At 44.4% G+C, this 15937-nt stretch overlaps 1 protein-coding gene across 4 annotated transcripts in view; it reads right to left on the reverse strand.

The window, feature by feature from the left end:
• Window positions 1-8305: 8305 nt before the first annotated feature.
• The window catches only part of LOC135504259 (CTD small phosphatase-like protein 2-B), a 38363-nt gene continuing 30731 nt past the window's right edge, over window positions 8306-15937 (reverse strand). The window contains exons 15-20 of one of the 4 annotated variants that reach the window (XR_010450119.1): window positions 14244-14309; window positions 13202-13311; window positions 12869-13030; window positions 12343-12578; window positions 11020-11135; window positions 8307-10777 (exon numbers count right to left, since the gene is read on the reverse strand). The gene's annotated coding sequence lies outside the window, so the exon portion shown is untranslated. Of the gene's footprint in view, window positions 11136-12342; window positions 12579-12868; window positions 13031-13201; window positions 13312-14236; window positions 14310-15937 lie in introns of all 4 variants that reach the window. The other 3 variants (XR_010450120.1, XR_010450115.1, XR_010450118.1) reach the window with 3 other exon arrangements.

The raw sequence follows: 15937 nt of genomic DNA on the forward strand, positions 1-15937 counted from the left end.
AGTTCAACACATACAACAACACAGTTACACATGGAGTAAAACAAACAGTCAATAATACAGTAGAAAAATAAGTCTATATACAATGTGAGCAAACGAGGTGAGATAAGGGAGGTAAAAGCAAAAAAAAAAGGCCATGGCGAAGTAAATACAATATAGCAAGTAAAACACTGGAATGGTAGATTTGCAGTGGAAGAAAGTGTAAAGTAGAGAGAAATAATGGGGTGCAAAGGAGCAAAATAAATAAATACAGTGGGGTGGGGGGGTAGTTTGAGCTAAATTATAGATGGGCTATGTACAGGTGCAGTAATCTGTGAGCTGCTCTGACAGCTGGTGCTTAAAGCTAGTGAGGGAGATAAGTGTTTCCAGTTTCAGAGATTGTTGTAGTTCCTTCCAGTCATATTGGCAGCAGAGAACTGGAAGGAGAGGCGGCCAAAGGAAGAATTGGTTTTGGGGGTGACCTGCTGGAGCACATGCGACAGGTGGGTGCTGCTATGGTGACCAGCGAGCTGCGATAAGGGGGGACTTTACCTAGCAGGGTCTTGTTGATGACCTGGAGCCAGTGGGTTTGGCAACTAGTATGAAGCGAGGGCCAGCCAACGAGAGCATACATGTCACCGTGTTGGTTAGTATATGGGGCTTTGGTGACAAAACAGATGGCACTGTGATAGACTGCATCTAATTTGTTGAGTAGGGTGTTGGAGGCTATTTTGTAAATGACATCACCGAAGTCGAGGATCAGTAGGATGGTCCGTTTTACAAGGGTATGTTTGGCAGCATGAGTGAAGGATGCTTTGTTGTGAAATAGGAAGCCAATTCTAGATTTAACTTTGGATTGGAGATGATTGATATGAGTCTGGAATGAGAGTTTACAGTCTAACCAGACACCGAGGTATTTGTAGTTGTCCACATATTCTAAGTCAGAACCGTCCAGAGTAGATGTTGGACGGGCGGGCAGTGATCGGTTGAAGAGCATGCATTTAGTTTTACTTGCATTTAAGAGCAGTTGGAGGCCACGGAAGGAGAGTTGTATGGCATTGAAGCTCATCTGGAGGGTTGTTAACACAGTGTCCAAAGAAGGACCAGAAGTATACAGAATGGTGTCGTCTGCATAGAGGTGGATCAGAGACTCACCAGCAGCAAGAGCGACATCATTGATGTATACAGAGAAGAGATTCAGTCCAAGAATTGAACCCTGTGGCACCCCCATAGAGACTACCAGAGGCCCGGACAACAGCCCAGCTGTCAAGCCCAGCTGATTTGTACAGGTCCGGGTTTTGCAGCTCTTTCAGAACATTTGTTATCTGGATTTGGGTAAAGGAGAAGCTGGGGGGGCGGAGCTGTTGGCAGAGGTTGGAGTAGCCAGGAGGAAGGCATGGCCAGCCATTGAGAAATGCGTGTTAAAGTTTTCGATAATCATGGATTTATCGGTGGTGACCGTGTTACCTAGCCTCAGTGCAGTGGGCAGCTGGGAGGAGGTGCTCTTGTTCTCCATGGACTTTACAGTGTCCCTGGAGTTTGAGCTACAGGATGCAAATTTCTGCTTGAAGAAGCTGGCCTTTTCTTTCCTGACTGACTGTGTGTATTGGTTCCTGACTTCCCTGAACAGTTGCATATCGCGGGGACTATTCGATACCATTGCAGTCCGCCACAGGATGTTTTTGTGCTAGTCGAGGGCAGTCAGGTCTGGAGTGAACCAAGGGATATATCTGTTCTTAGTTCTGCATTTTTTGAATAACCATCCATTACAATAGCCTTACTCAAATATATTACATGTATTGTTTAACATTGTAGTTGTGTGGGAGAGAGTCCTCGTGGCCCATTGAGCGTGAGAGGGTTACACATCAGAAGGGGAGGCCATTACAGAGCAGAAACTAACAGCACCATCAGCAGTCCCAGAAGGTGACAGAGAGGACTAGGGCACAGTGCTAGCCCTGGTGACCTACCTGCATGGGGACACACAAACACAAAAGCAACAATAACTGTATGGAGACAAAGTCAACAACATCAACTCAACAATAGAATTAGCATACAATTGCATCTTACATCCAACACTCCCTCAAACCTTGAGCTGTCCTTCCACTCGATCCTGATTCCTCTTCTTATTCAGACTCAAAGTTACAAAATATACATGCTGAAAGTATGTACTTACATAATACCTATTTAATTTAATTACCCTCTACTAAGATCAAGACAATGTTAACTTCAGTGAAATTTGCAAGATAGGTAGCCTAGTGGTGCAAGATCGAATTCCCGAGCTGACAAGGAAAATTCTGTCGTTCTGCCCTGAAAAAGGCTGTTCCTAGGCCATCATTGAAAATAAGAATGTGTTCTTAACGGACTTGCCTAGTTAAAAAAAAAAAGACATAGCTATCAGCTGCACACGTCACAAAATCAATCGCTGTTTATAGGAGAAACATTCTGGGCTGGATCAAACACGACATGGACACAAAGAACAACAACAATTTGATATGAGGAAATACAAAACATAAACTGACGTGTTTTTGAATCCTCACACTTGTCTGCCCGGATGAGGGACACAGCCAGAATGGTGTCAGTCCTTCAACCTTCACCAAAGATGACATGGCCATATCTGGGAGGCCAGCTGCAGATAGTAACAAGTTAAGAGGATTTGAAACTAATTTCAGGCACTAGACATATTTGTGGTAGCAAAACAACAAAAGGCATGTTGCACCTGCCAGTGCTCCAACCTCAATGAAGACCTCAGGGCGCCAGGAGCTTATGGGTCCAAATGCCAGGCTATGGCTCAGCAGTTAAAGCTGCTGCTCTTCTGAACAGGTCAGCCTCAGACGGCCCAGCTTGAAGCCACCGCGCCCCCATCTTGGCACTCCTATCATAGTAAAAAACGTTTTGGAAGTCATAGAAATGCATTTATTAATGTCTACATTTATTTTTGCCATGTTTATTCTATTAGTCACCTTCATGCATACTTTTAAATTATATTATGTGAGCTTAACATAAAATAGATGTTTTGTGTCCCCTTAAAGTATACATTTTAGAAAGTACACATTTTACTGTCCCCACTACAACAAAAATATGTCATTATATTAACATAAGGGGGATCATAGCTATAGTAAAAAAAAATCACGAGTTTATTTAAACCTACTATATGTTTAACCTTTTATCATGGTTGGTGTCTTGACTGATTTGTCCAAAATAGTGTGACATAAAACATGACTTTTCTGTCCTTGCATTTATGACAGTGTAAGTTATTGTTATATAATATATTAAGCAGTATTAGCTAAATTAGCCGTTACACTTGAACCCTGTAAGAATCCTGTATCGAGCTGTCGGACAGTTTTTTGTATAGTGATCTCAGAAATGTAGTGTAACTACATAATTTAGTATCTCCTTATGTTGTGGGTAAAAACAGTTTTCATGGGCATACAAATCCCAAATAATATATGCATTGCAAAATCGAATGTTTCTGACCGAAAGAGTCACCCTACCTACAGTTGAAGTCGGACGTTTACATACACTTAGGTTGGAGACATTAAACTCGTTTTTCAACCACTCCACAAATTTCTTAGAAACAAACTATAGTTTTGGAAAGTCGTTATGCAAGTGGCAAGTCTCCTTTGTGCAGGACAAGTAATTTTTCCAACAATTGTTTAGACAGATTATTTCACTGTATCACAATTCCAGTGGTTCAGAAGTTTACATACACTAAGTTGACTGTGCATTTAAACAGCTTGGAAAATTCCAGAAAACTATTGTCATGGCTTTAGAATCTTCTGATAGGCTAATTGACATCATTTGAGTTAATTGGAGGTTTACCTGTGGATGTATTTCAAGGCTACATTCAAACTCAGTGCCTCTTTGCTTGACATCATGGCAAAATCAAAAGAAATCAGCCAAGACCTCCACAAGTCTGGTTCATCCTTGGGAGCCATTTCCAAACGCCTGACGATACTACATTCATCTGTACAAACAATAGTATGCAAGTACACTGCTCAAAAAAATCAAAGGGAACACTTAAACAACACAATGTAACTCCAAGTCAATCACACTTCTGTGAAATCAAACTGTCAACTTAGGAAGCAACACTGATTGACAATAAATTTCACATGCTGTTGTGCAAATGGAATAGACAACAGGTGGAAATTATAGGCAATTAGCAAGACACCCCCAATAAAGGAGTGGTTCTGCAGGTGGGGACCACAGACCACTTCTCAGTTCCTATGCTTCCTGGCTGATGTTTTGGTCACTTTTGAATGCTGGCGGTGCTTTCCCTCTAGTGGTAGCATGAGATGGAGTCTACAACCCACACAAGTGGCTCAGGTAGTGCAGCTCATCCAGGATGGCACATCAATGCGAGCTGTGGCAAGAAGGTTTGCTGTGTCTGTCAGCGTGGTGTCCAGAGCATGGAGGCGCTACCAGGAGACAGGCCAGTACATCAGGAGACGTGGAGGAGGCCGTAGGAGGGCAACAACCCAGCAGGACCGCTACCTCCACCTTTGTGTAAGGAGGAGCACTGCCAGAGCCCTGCAAAATGACCTCCAGCAGGCCACAAATGTGCATGTGTCTGCTCAAACGGTCAGAAACAGACTACGAGGATGGTATGAGGGCCTGACGTCCACAGGTGGGGGTTGTGCTTACAGCCCAACAACGTGCAGGACGTTTGGCATTTGCCAGAGAACACCAAGATTGGCAAATTCGCCACTGGCGCCCTGTGCTCTTCACAGATGAAAGCAGGTTCACACTGAGCACGTGACAGAGTCTGGAGACGCCGTGGAGAACGTTCTGGTGCCTGCAACATCCTCCAGCATGACCGGTTTGGCAGTGGGTCAGTCATGGTGTGGGGTGCTCGCCAGAGGTAGCCTGACTGCCATTAGGTACCGAGATGAGATCCTCAGACCCCTTGTGAGACCATATGCTGGTGCGGTTGGCCCTGGGTTCCTCCTAATGCAAGACAATGTTAGACCTCATGTGGCTGGAGTGTGGCAGCAGTTCCTGCAAGAGGAAGGCATTGATGTTATGAACTGGCCCGCCCGTTCCCCAGACCTGAATCCAATTGAGCACATCTGGGACATCATGTCTCGCTCCATCCACCAACGCCACGTTGCACCACAGACTGTCCAGGAGTTGGCGGATGCTTTCGTCCAGGTCTGGGAGGAGATCGCTCAGGAGACCATCCGCCACCTCATCAGGAGCATGCCCAGGCATTGTAGGGAGGTCATACAGGCACCACACACTACTGAGCCTCATTTTGACTTGTTTTAAGGACATTACATCAAAGTTGGATCAGCCTGTAGTGTGGTTTTCCACTTTAATTTTGAGTGTGACTCCAAATCCAGACCTCCATGGGTTGATAAATTTGATTTCCATTGATAATTTGTGTGTGATTTTGTTGTCAGCACATTCAACTATGCAAAGAAAAAAGTATTTAATAAGAATATTTAATTCATTCAGGTCTAGAATGTGTTATTTTAGTGTTCCCTTTATTTTGAGCTGTGTATAAACACCATGGGACCACGCAGCCGTCATACCGCTTAGGAAGGAGACGCGTTCTGTCTCCTAGAGATGAATGTACTGTGGTGCGAAAAGTGCAAATCAATCCCAAAAAAACAGCAAAGGACCTTGTGAAGATGCTGGAGGAAACAGGTACAAAAGTATCTCTATCCACAGTAGAACAAGTCCTATTACCACATAAATTGAAAGGCCGCTAACTTGAGAAGCAACTGCTCCAAAACCACCATAAAAAAAGCCAGACTACGGTTTGCAACTGCACATGGGGACAAAGATTGTACTTTTAAGAGAAATGTCCTCCTCTGGTTTGATGAAACAAAAATATAACTGTTTGGCCATAATGACCATCGTTATGTTTGGAGGAAAGTTGTGGCAAAATGGCTGAAGGACAACAAAGTCAAGGTATTGGAGTGGCCATCACAAAGCCCTGAAAATGTGTGGGCAGAACTGAAAAAGCGTGTGTGAGGAAGGAGGCCTACAAACCTGACTCAGTTACACCAGCTCTGTCAGGAGGAATGGGCCACAATTCACCCAACTTATTGTGGGAAGCTTGTGGAAGGCTACCCAAAACATTTGACCTAAGTTAAACAATTTAAAGGCAATGCTACCAAATACTAATTGAGTGTATGTAAACTTCTAACCCAGTGGGAATGGGATGAAAAAAATAAACGCTGAAATAAATCATTCCCTCTACTATTATTCTGACATTTCACATTCTTAAAATAAGTGGTGATCCTAACTGACCTAAAACAGGAAATTTTTACTCAGATTAAATTTCAGGAATTGTGAAAAACTGAGTTTAAATTTCTGGCTAAGGTGTATGTAAACTTCCGATTTCAACTGTAAGACAGAGGTCTCAATGTGAGACAGAGTGGCACTCTCGTGTGACCTGCCCCACTTTGAGAAAACTCAGGAAGTACTGAAGAACAAACTGCTGCCTCTCAAAACATCTGTGTCTGTTCACCCTGGTCCCGGCCCTGAATGCAGAGGGCTCTGACTCAGAAACAGCCTCGCTATACGCCCCTGGATCATTAGGGTCATCAGCCTGACTAGGGGCCAACAGGCCAAGGCAGCATAGCACCTGGACACCTCTAGGAGTCCTGTCAGTGGACACCTGAATCCTTTCCTGATTCCTGGTGTCGTGTAGCAATTGTAACACCTCTCAATAACTTTAAGGACACCCAAATTATTGAATCATGACAATGGTCAAATCAATTGCAGAGGAACTAACCTTGAATAAATAATGGAAATGGATGTGTTTAAGACGGAGGGAAAAGTGAAGCAGGAAACGCACCTGGGGAACCTGCTGCAGCGTCGCTTTGGGAAGGAAGAAAGATAATAACCTGTCCACTTGATTGAGTATCTTCAGGGGTCCAGTTCTGGATGGGGCTAAGAGCACACAAAAAGGCTCATTTTTCATTTGATGTGAGGAGACAAGAGTTATCACGAAAGGTTAAATGGGGTGTGTGGGGTGGTTGTTTAAGAGGGTGCTACAGTACCCGAAGGTGCCTGGCTCCTGTAGGATCTGTGCGACGATGTCCCTCTTGTTGCTGTTGTAGCAGAACTCTGAGGAACTCCAGGCTCTCCACAAAGAAGCTCCGCACCAGCTGCACAAACACCTCATCCACTACATAGGTCGCCATGATGCCCAGTGAGCAGAACTCATCCTCAGTGAACTCTACTGTGTACATGCCCTGGGGGAGAGAACATTTTCAATTTATACCTGTAGATTATTTTCAACATAAAGATTTAAAATCGAAGACACCAAAGTTAAACCCCAGTCTTAATGTGTTGGCAGTAATGGGGTACAGGAGAGGGTACTGACAAGTCTCTGCTCCATCTTGTCCACCTGAATATCCTGTTTTGTACTGGGTAGGAGCAGAACGTGATGGGAGTCCTGCACAATCATCTTCCTGAAAGTATCCGTCATGTCAGCAGGGAACTTCTTAATAGTGCTCACCCTGCAAATGCACGCAGACAAGAGCATGCACACACACAGGAACACACACACACACAACGTTGACAGTGATGCATTGTTGATGCTCAAACCATCTGTAGTGATGATTAATGACAGTAAGACCGACTCACGGCAGGGCCAGAGCGATCTGAGCGCCAAGGTCTCCCAGCAGCTCAAAGAAGAAGTCAAAGTAGTACAGCTCCGCGACGAAGCTCCGCGATTGAAAGTGGATTTCAATGGTGACTAAATAGGCTTCTGACAAACACTATCGGAACACACAATATGTTGGTGGAATGTAAATACATGTTCACAAACCATTTAAAAAATATCTCGGGCAAACAAAAAAGAGGGGTACCTTTCAAACGTCTGAGTGACCTCATTCATACATAGTTGGCGCCTCCTCTCTCAGAAACAGCCCAATACTGAGCCTGCCCAGTGTGTCAGTCTATACCTGGCTCGGGTCCTTATGGAGCATACAGCTCCAGCTGGCACAGGGACACAGCACCCCTATCTGACTGTCATGCAGGGCAAGAAGCCTGGGTACACCTGGGCATACCAGCTGTGGTCCCCCTCTACACTCCACCTTGCACTCTTCCTTACCATTGGTTATGGTCATGCATGCATACTGACAGAGCCTTGTAAACATACAGCCCACTGAGCCAAGAGTAGCAGCGTACTGCCGAAACCATGTTACTGTGTACCTTGTCGATTGTCTTAATTTAGTATGAGTGAGCATGTCGCTGTTTGTGAGTGTTACGAATCCCTTTTGGCCCGGCAGTCTAGGGGGGATGGTAATGAGACCCGTAACATAACTCATGCAAATTATTATTGTGACAAAGTAAAAGTGTGAACGAAATAACCACGACAACAGAAATCTACCGTCAAACTCCAGGTTTATTTAGAAACACACGGTAATGGGGGGAGCAGGAAAAGGGGCTGAGCTGGACCCAAGGAAAGAAACAATAAGTATACAAAAACACCCCTAAGCTAGACTAGCCTACTTTAACAACAGCTAACTAACTAACCAAAAATACAGTGGGTGGTCCGCCCAGTTCTAACTAGTGTATTTAACAAAGTTCACCTACGGGTAGTGTATGCCCATGGGCGACTTGTCTTGGTTTCCCCCTTTTCCCACCAGCAACAAACAGACACCATAACCAAAAGCAATACTCACAGGTGATGACAAAGTGCTATGAGGTGCTTAAACAAAAGAGAGGTTAAGACACAAAGCGAGAGTGAAACACAGAGACCTACAGACATGGCATTTACAGAGAGATTGAGCTCTAGAACAAACAAATGAGGTTTTTAAACCATGGGGAAGGAACTGTGATAGGTTAGGAAATAGGAGGTGTGTCTTCTGATTGATGATTGATTGTTGACTGATTGGGGAGTGATGATTTTCACCTGTGAGGGGAGAAGGAGAGAAAAGAAACACACACACAGGATACACACACACACAGGATAACTGTATCCGTAACAGTGAGGATGGGGGTCAGTGTTGGTGTGTCCCTCTAAGGCCGTACCCAGAGTAAGGTGGTGATGGTGTTGGCCTGTGGGGGGGGGGGGTTGAGGCCGGGCATGTGCAGGGTGACATCAGAAAGAGACGACAGCAGGATGTCAGAGGGCAAGCTCCACAGAGTCTCAACCTTCACCACACTCACCAGAGAGCCCAGCGTTTGCATCTATCCCAGCTAGAAGGACCACAAGGAGGGAGAGAGCAGGAAAGAGCGACTTACAAATTGGTGAATTCACCTTCTGACATCCAGTGGAACAGCCACTTTACAATAGTGCATCTAAATCATTTAAGGGGGGGGGGGTGAGAAGGATTACTTTATCCTATCCTAGGTATTCCTTGAAGAGGTGGGGTTTCAGGTGTCTCCGGAAGGTGGTGATTGACTCCGCTGTCCTGGCGTCGTGAGGGAGTTTGTTCCACCATTGGGGGGCCAGAGCAGCGAACAGAGTAACTCATCATTCAAACACTTTTAATAATGCAAAAATCTGTTAAAGGAAACTAGATACAAAAGATCTGACAAATTGTCCTTGCTCTTTGTAACACTATACAGCTATTAGATACTTAGCTAATACAGGTAGAGTCATCTGGTGTATAATGAAGTAAGGAAACACACATCTTGACAGGGTTGTGTGGTTTGCCATGGTGATAGTGTGTGTCCTTGAGTCACCCCTGGCCAGACTGCTCTAGGCTTTAGGCCAGCTGGCTCAGAATGGACCATTACTATGCACAGAACCATTACACTGAAACAGAGACATTCTCAAACATCTAGCATACCATATCTGAGACAATACGCAACCCCGTTTACAATCCCTTTCTGAAACAGAAAGCCATGTCCTTCAAAAACAGAAATAATACTGTTGTTTAGAGACACTTTGTCCACAATTACACTGGCCTAGGATGACATCACAAAAAGTAGACGGAACAAATCATTATGACCGGTCTCAACTCTTTTATTAACATCTGTATTATTGAAATGGAAACTACTTGGGAAAATGAAGAAAATCCGACTGGGCTCAAAACAAAAGCTTTATTTTCTGCTTCTGTTTCCCCACCCTACCATTCCATTGACTAAGGCCCCTTATGGCACATGGCAGGCAGCAGCCGTAAGGCACACGTTGAAAATGTGGGGTTAGTTGTGCTTTTGTAATCAAAGGGTCAAGGCACCTCCAGAACCCCCCTCACCTCACCTGGGGTCAGACTGCTGCAGACTGGCTGCTTGTCATCGGTCACAAAGCCCCTACTAACCAACCCCCATTCTAACCCCATAATCATCCCCACCCTCTGTTACTGAAGCCGGGCAGCACTGAGCAAACCCAATCAGGTATGAAAACCAAACAGAAGGTGCTCCATTAGAGCTCTCTCTCTGATGAGAGGATGCTTGTGACGACTGATGATGATGATATTCTACCTGTGCAGGAGTGAAGGGCACAGAGCTGAGCTGGGATTGGCGGAGTTTCTGCAGGAAGTCCACACGCTGACAGGGCAAGAAGGGAGCCAGCTGAGACACTCAGCAGGCAGAGAGAGAGCCAGGAGACTGAAGCTCACTCCCATTCAGGAACAAGCTGGAGATCTGAAGAGGGATGGTCACAAGCACAACACACGCATATATACACAGGAATTACACAAAGTGCAAACACAAGCCATTCAAACCATAGATTAGTCCACTTCACTCATACCCATATAAGTTTCACCTTCAACTTTGCGGTGAAAAATAAAGTAGTTCCAGGGGCTCCTGAGGCCCTGGACAACACATGTCCTAATGTTGTCCTGAATCACAGAGAAGGCCTCTGCGTCTCTGTACACCCGCAGGTCCTTTGGGTCTAACAGACACGTCAGGTTGCCAAGCATAGGGAGACAAAGATGATAATTACTCAAGCATATCCAAAGATACTTTTGGGACCCAAACAGTTGGTTACGTCAGTGTCTACCAGAGTGTGGAGTTTCATAGCACTAGGGAAAGTATTTTCTTGAAAACGCATACACTCAAATCAGATTGTTTGAAACCGAATCTTTCTGCAAGAGAGGATACATGAACAACCATCGATCAAATAGTGACACTGACCTCCTGAATTGTTCTGCTGTTAGATTTCTGAACGTCCCTATGAGGCTCTCAGACACAAACTCCTGCTGTAGGTGGTTTAGGGTGTTCATCAGCAACACATCCATTCCATCCAACAGCTAGGAGAGAAGAAACACCACCCAACTCTGGTTTACCGTGCACAATGATGAAAACGCACTGTATACCGTTTGAAATTAAGACAATGAAAACGCATTGGCCTAAACGTATACTGTTTTGCACTGTATACACGTGCAATAACATGTCACCTGATTTGTATTTCAACCAGCAACTATCAGGAACTCACCCTGATCACGTTCACACATTTTTACATTGTGCGTTTTATCAGCTGTTATACAATATGATAAAAACACAGGAATTTTATCTGCACTGGGCCTTTAAGGTCAACAACTTAATAAACCTAACCCAGTACCAGGACCAGTGGCGTACCGCAGTTTCGTGGAGCACTCAGCAGTTTCTGAGAAAGGTCTAAGCATTTCTTATGGGGGAAAATACCTAACGTCCTACAATTCAACACATTTTGCCATGGGGCAAATTAGATTATTCTTTGCAGTTTTATAGCTAATATCATGCTATTTTGCATTTTTAAAGCTGATTTCCTCCAATTATTGCGGGTGCTGCAGGAGGCTGTGGTATCCCAGTGACCAGGACATCTAAGCCAAAAACCTAGATGCCTCTGCCAGGAGGTTGAAATTTGGCCACAAGTGGATCTTTGAGCAAGACAACAACCCGAAGCACACATCAAAATCCACAAAGAAATGGTTAATTAACCAAAAAAAAATCAACATTTTGCCATGGCCATCTCAGTCTCCAGATGAACCCCATTGAAACCTGTGGTTTGATTTTAAGAGGGCAGTCCATAAGCAAAAACAAAGGATATCAAGGATCTGGAAAGACTCTGTATTGAGGAATAAGATCCCTCCCAATGTGTTCTCCAATCTCATAAAAACATTATCCAAGGTTAGGGATTGAAAGGTACTGAGAAAATAAGTACTGTGCAATAGTATAAATAGAAATTCTGTATACAATACAGCTCAGTATTTGTATTATTTAATTTATACAGTATTTTTTACTCATCTTTATCAAGGGTGACAATTATTTTGGATCTGACTTAAATGCAACGATCATATTCACATTTTAAGCATTGAAAGATCACTCACTTTTCTTCACATAGCCAACCTTAATTCATGCATTCCAATGTTTACTTTCTGAACATTGGCTATGGCCACAACCACAAACACAATGGAGACCACTGACAAGTGTCTGGCTGTGGCGGCTCTGGTTTCACAGAGGTTTCTTGTCTGTTACCTGAGCAGGTGAGAGGTGCTGGAAGCTGTGAAAGGGCAGGTAGACGATCAGGTTACCAGTGTCCCTGATGAAGGAGGGGCTGCCGGCTGTCATGTTGAGGGAGCTGAGGGCTTGGCTGTACCACCTCCCAAGGCCCTGCGCTGCTCCACCGACAGGCTCCTGATGTTGCTGTTGATTGCATTTCTCCTGAAGAAAGCGAAAGCGACCATAGAGGAATGTAGGACATAGTTGTTTACCTGAACAAAAAGCAGAGAGCAAAACATGACTGGGAAAGCACATCTCTTTCAGAGACTCATATGACCCAATATAAACGAAGGCCAAAGCAGTAGTTTCAATAGAAAATGACTCCAATATTGGGAGTCTGTCTGAATAGAGAGGTTATTTAACTGTGCAAGTCCATGACCTTTGACTCTAGAATAAGAGTTCTATAGCCATTCAGTACTATATGTACATCTATAATGCAGAAACCAACACACAAAGACATCTTGACTCATGATGACTTGTATCAGAAGCCTACTTAACTTACACAATGAGGTTGGTCTGTAAGGGGGGCAGTGATGTCAGACTGGATGTCTGCAGGGTTGATCAGGGAAAGTAGGGGTACCAGTTCAGGAAAGAGGCTCCTGTCCCTGACCAAGTGGGTATGAAAAAGCACAGATACCATGGTGCCTAGGTAGTCATCTGTAAGCTGGGACAGAGAGAGAGGTTAAGTGATTATCCTGTGTGAACATAGAGCTGAAAAGGTTTCGCTACATTATTTTATAAAAATGTATTCAAATCAGGTTGTCCCAAGTGACCTCAGTATTTTCCATGGAAGACCTGTCTAAGAGGACAACTGATATGAAGTGTGTTGTATTACCTGCAATGTCCCCTGGTTCCTGCTGAAGTACTGTAGTATCTGTCGGACTGTGGTGATGTCCAATCACTCAGCACTGCCCTCCGAATGGTCGGAGGGATACGGAAATACTCCTGTAACAGAATCACACCACGTACTAAAACCAAGCACCCATAAGCCCGACAAGAATATCATAAACACTGTCACCAAGTAACAATAAACAAACTAAAAAAATCTCTACATTACAGATACTCTTACCTAGCCATCACTATGCCTTGAGACATCTCCAGACATGTCTGAAGAATTACACTCCCCTACGTATTTATTTGGACAGTCATGGTAAACCTTTTTACTTTGGATCTATACTCCCGCATTTTGATTTGACGTCAAGTATTTTATGAGGCGACAGTACAGAATGTCACCTTTTATTTGAGGGTATTTCCATACATATCTGTTTTACTGTTTAGAATTTAAAGCACTAGGTATCTAGTCCCCCCATTTGAACGTGTCATAAGTATTTGGACAAATTCACTCATGGTCTAAGCACGCAATGACTACGTCAAAAGCTTTTGACTCTACACACTTGTTGGATGCATTTCCATTTTGTTTTGGTTGTGTTTCAGATTATGTTGTGCCCAATAGAAATGAATGGTAAATAATCTAGTGTGTCATTTGAGTCAGTTTTATTGTCAATAAGAATATAATGTTTCTGAACACTTCTGCATTAAATGTAGATTCTACCATGATGCTACTCATTGGGTGATAGGAATATGGGACCAAACACTAAACTTTTGTCCTCAAATGGGGGGACTAGATACATTAAGTGCTTTTTTTCCCTAAATGGTAAAACAGATATGTTTGAAAATACACTCAAATCAAAGGGGACATCCTGTACTGTCACCTCATAAAAAGTTTGATCTCAAATTCAAAATGCTGGAGTATAGAGCAAAATTAAAAGTTTTAGCTTCACTGGCCAAATAAATACGTTGGGGAGTGTATTTGTTAGTACCTATATTACCAGTCACATATATAAAAAGACCTAATAAATATCAGTCCTACTTGTCACCTTGATGAGGAAAAATCCGTCACTGGTCACATGTCTTCCTGTCTGTGTCAAACTGGTCAGTACTATCTGTTATGGAAAAACAAACAAATCTTCAAAATCAAGATGGACAACAGCAACACAGTATTAACAACAATAAATTAGAGATTAGTGTTGGCTTGTCATTCAATCACATCAATGTCAGTTCATCTCATCCAGAGGAAGCGATTTAATGTCCCCTATCAATGACAGGTGTGAAACTGTGTACACCATCTGTTGACACAACAGCCCTCATGGTAATTGATATAAACTCAGCAAAAATAAATAAAACGGCCCTTTTTCAGGACCCCGTCTTTCAAAGATAATCCGTAAAAATCCAAATAACTTCACAGATCTTCATTGTAAAGGGTTTAAACACTGTTTCCCATGCTTGTTCAATGAACCGTAAACAATTAATGAACATGCACCTGTGGAACGGTCGTTAAGACACTAACAGCTTACAGGCAATTAAGGTCACAGTTACAAAATTTAGGACACTAAAAAGAGGCCTTTCTAAAAACACCAAAAGAAAGATGCCCAGGGTCCCTGCTCATCTGTGTTAAAGTGCCTTAGGCATGCTGCAAGGAGGCATGAGGACTGCATATGTGGCCAGGGCAATAAATTGCAATGTCCGTACTGTAAGACGCCTAAGACAGCGCTACACGGAGACATGACGGACACCTGATCGTCCTCGCAGTGGCAGACCACGTGTAACAACACCTGCACAGGATCGGTATATCCAAACCCCAGAAATGTCCGGGAACTTGCAGGTGCCTTGGTGGAAGAGTGGGGTAGAATCTCACAGCAAGAACTGGCAAATGTGGTGGAGTCCATGAGGAGGAGATGCACAGGCCTTGTGACCTGAGGGAAATGTATAGATGACCACCATTCATTCAGGACTGTTCAATGTAGCAGTTTACAATACACACAATGTTGGAATTCTTTATCTGCAGATAGTCTGCCCAGCCCACCTACCCCAAAGCACTGCAGCAGGACCCTCGTTGTCAAGGTTGGTCTCACTCTACATAGAGCACCACAGACCCTAGCACATTGAAGCGGATGTTTTCAGCCACACGTAGGGACGTCATTTGGCTCTCCTCCAGGGCCACGAGCAGCACCACGGTTACACTGGTGGCCTGGTCCACCACAGAGGCCATGTGTGTGGTCAGGAGCCCCTCCAAGCGAGGCTGCAGGGCCTCCACCCCGCAGCGCAGCAGCAGAGCCTGCGTCTGACTGGAGCCTGGCTGACAGGCTAGCCTCCTCACAATGTCTCTGACCAGGCAGGGCTGGGAGTCTGTGGAGGTGCTGTTGGTTTTGCCCTGGCGGTTTCCTTTGGTGTAGTTGGTGCAGAGCGTGCCCACCACCCACAGGCTGGAGGGCTCCTTGGTGAGCAGGGAGAGGAGGCCATTGTTGGTGCAGACGGATGATGCAAAGTTGGCCTGGTCGTAGTCCCAACACAGGGCCAGGAGAGCAGCGTCAAGAAGTGCCGCTGCCCAGCTGTGGTACTGGCATTGTTCTACTGGCTTAAACCCTATCAGGTCTCATTTCCCCCCTCCCCCCCAGGGCCAGTGTGGATAGCACAACACGCCAATAGCCATGTATTGTCCAGGTTGGCTAGCAGGTTCTGGAGCACACCTTCTGAGTGAAGTTCAGAGAGTCCAGCTCAGCACAGAGAGCCA

This window comes from Oncorhynchus masou, chromosome 2, assembly GCF_036934945.1.
Source record: "Oncorhynchus masou masou isolate Uvic2021 chromosome 2, UVic_Omas_1.1, whole genome shotgun sequence".
Lineage (NCBI taxonomy): Eukaryota > Metazoa > Chordata > Actinopteri > Salmoniformes > Salmonidae > Oncorhynchus > Oncorhynchus masou.